We start from the raw sequence: 3,253 nt of genomic DNA, 5'->3' as shown, positions 1-3,253 counted from the left end.
AAAGTTGCTATAATAGTAAGACTGTAGCAGCAACAGCATGAGACCTTAGACTGAGAAAAATTTCATGCAAAAACAAAAACGGGAGTGTATCTGTGTACATGTGTGTTCTCATGGGGTGAGAGGTGGCAAAGGGCAGAGACCCTGGGCTGGTCTGGGAGGTCAGAAGGTGCCCTGCTGTCTGTAAGAGCCAGCATCGATGGTGCTGTCCAGAGTCATTTTCAGTAATAAATCTAAGGTGACAGTGAAGTAGCAGAATGAAAGAGGCTTATTCTCGTCCACTTGCAGAATAGGAAAACTGAGGGAAATGTGGCTGCTTTCATTGTCCATGCAGTCCATACCATCTTCATCATATTTTTCCAGTGGTATTACTGTAATAGTCTGAGCTGTGAATTCTTCGTCAAAATATCTGGTGTTGCTCTCAGAAGTTACCTGAGGCTTAAAAGTAGGCACAAGCTTTTTATCATATACATCTTGCCAGTTTACTCCAGAGAAGAAACTGTGTCTCATAATTTCTTTTGCAGCATCTGGTCCTCCGCCAAGACATTTATTTGGATGCTTTATCAAGAGCCCAGAAAACAATAATTTTACATCTCAAGAGAGTGTTTGAGGAAATTTAATGTCTTCCATTAGTATTAATTCAAAAAGCTTCTCATGGTCCTGGTTGTAGAAGGGTAACCTTCCACAAATCATTTCATACATGACAACCCCCAGACACCACCAGTCTACTGCTCGGCCATAGTCGTTATCTTCTAACACCTCTGGCACCAGATACTCTGGTGTGCCACAGAATGTCTTCATGGTGGCTGCATCTGTGATCCCTTCTTTGCAAAGTCCAAAATGTGTAATTTTTATGTGGCCATCTGTATCCAACATCAAATTCTCCAACTTGAGATCACAGTGCATAATCTTTCCGGAATATAGATAGTCCAAGGCTCTAACAATTTCTGCGCCATAGAAACATGTGCAGTCCTCAGAGAACACCCACTCTCTTGACAAATGGAAAAACAGCTTTCCCCCATTAACATATTCCATCACAAAACACAAACGGTCTTTTGTCTGGAAGGAATATTTCAAGGATGTTAAGAATGGATGTCTCTTGTTCTTTAATACTCTGCTTTCAGTTAGAGTGTGTGCCACTTCATCCTATGCAATAATGACTTCTTTCTTCAGAATCTTCATAGCATAGTATTTCCAACTTGCTTTCTCTGGAACCAAAATAACTTTCCCCAAAGTGCCTTTACCTAGTAGTTTCAAATAGTCGAAATCATTCATTGTCTTTCTTTTATGATGGGTTGTAGAAGTGTCCATCTCTTCTTCTCCTATATTATCAATTTGTGAATTTGGACTGCAATTCATTCTCTCCTGTTCTTGCCTTTTCAGTCTGTCTGCTACAGCTGGGATAGCCTCTGTCCATTCTTCCCTTTCCCCTGGAGTATCTACATGAAATGTTCTTTCTATAACGGTGGTCCACTGGAGGCATCTGATAATAAATGTGTTTGGCTTTGGTTGTTCTGTTTTCATTAACTGGCATTTTGCCACTGAAAAGTTGTTAAGGGGATAAGGTAAATCCACATCTTGAGGTTTCTCTTTATATCCTATGAATTAGTCATCTGTCTTCAAAAGGAAGTATCTTGGCCTCCAGTTTTTCATATATTCTCCCCTCTTCTGAACCCAACCTTTCACAATGGTAACATCCCTCGTGACGTCTGAGTCCCCATCTTGGAGAAATGGTACTTTGTGGTATCAGCTTTAGGGTTTGGATTCTAGGCTGCTGCTGCCCTTCCCACTCTACAGTGATGATTCAGTCTGCAAAGGTGGCAGGGTCCCACAGCGGCTCGGCTCCGGTGGTGGTGGAGGATGGAGCTGGGAGGGTGGGGGGAGGAGAGGGGACAACTCAGGGGTCCCCCACCCTCCTCCTTCCCTCCTTTCCTTCCCCCACCCCGCAGAGCCTCTGGCCCCTTGGAGCCAGGTGCAGCTGGCCAGTGGGCAGGCGAAGGGCTGCCGGGGAGGGAGCCAGCTGGGCTGGGCTGCTGAGCCGGAGAGGGAGGCTGAGGCAGTAGCATCGGGAGGAGGAGCTAGCTTGTTTTAGAATTTTTTAAGAATCTCTGTACTGACTTCCATGATGATTGTACCAGCTTACCTTCCCTCCAACAATGTATAAGCTGAATTGGTCATACTGTATAACCTTTTTAAAGACTTGTTGTATGGCTTGTGTCTAGATGTCCCCCCAAAGCCTCATGGAGTCTTTTTCAGAGATGGCTGAATCTGGAATGTGTGATGCTGGGGTTAAGGGAGTGTGATTACTAAACTACATATGAGTGATTGGTTTAGCAATGTCTTAATCCTGGTAGTCTGGATAGGATAAAAGGGGCAGAATGATGCCGTTAAGTTCCCTTGTTGCTTCTGCTGTCTTCTGTTGCCATGAACTGTTGCCCCTCAGCTACTCTGCCTTGGAGCTAGCCAGTTATGGACTGAAACCTCTACAAACTAAAAGCCAAATAAACCCCTTAACATTAGGTGTTGGGTATTTTGTCTCAATAATGCGAAAAAAATAACTAACACAGTTGTTGAATTCTGTTTCTAATTATCTTTTTGAGGATATTCTATTTTCTTCAATGACATTGGCACAGTTTCTCCAATATTTGTTATTATTTTATTTTTTGATGATAGTTATTTTTTCTGGGGTAAGATGGAATCTCAGCGTTTTAATTTGTGTTTCTCTAATGGCTGGAAGTGTTGAATATTTTTCATATATTTATTGTCAATTTATAATTTTTTCTAAGAAGTGTTTCTTCATTTCAGTTGCCCATTTTTGATTGGGGCTTTTATATTGAGAGTCTAATTGTTTGAATTCTTTTATGTATTTTAGATATTAATCCTCTATCCAAGAAATAGCTGGCATCTTTTCCCATTCTGTAGGTTGTTTCTTCATTCTGCTGGTTGTTTACTTTGTTGTGCAGATTTTTTATTATATATGATCCCATTTGTTGATTCTTGATATTATTTTCTGTGTAATTGGAGTTCTGTTCTTGAGTCCTTTCTACATCAGTGTATTGCAGACTTTTACCTATTTTGTCTTTCAGTAAATTAATTGTTTTTGTTTTAATATTAAGATCTTTGATCCATTTTGATTTTAATTTATTACAAGATATGATATATATGTCTAGATTCAATCTTATGCACATGAATAACTAGTTTTCCCAGCACTGTTTTGTTAAAGAGGTTATCTTTGCTCCAACATAAATTTTGGCCC

The 3,253-nt window shown here is 40.6% G+C and overlaps 1 pseudogene; it reads right to left on the bottom strand.

Moving 5' to 3' along the window:
• Positions 1 to 265: 265 nt before the first annotated feature.
• On the bottom strand, positions 266 to 1,668 carry LOC101708185 (RAC-gamma serine/threonine-protein kinase pseudogene; annotated as a pseudogene).
• Between the last annotated feature and the right edge of the window lie 1,585 nt (positions 1,669 to 3,253).

This window comes from Heterocephalus glaber, unplaced genomic scaffold, assembly GCF_053883595.1.
Source record: "Heterocephalus glaber isolate CG9 unplaced genomic scaffold, H.glaber_assembly_v1.0 deba00001613, whole genome shotgun sequence".
Lineage (NCBI taxonomy): Eukaryota > Metazoa > Chordata > Mammalia > Rodentia > Bathyergidae > Heterocephalus > Heterocephalus glaber.
This window is presented reverse-complemented; position numbering and strand designations above follow the sequence as displayed.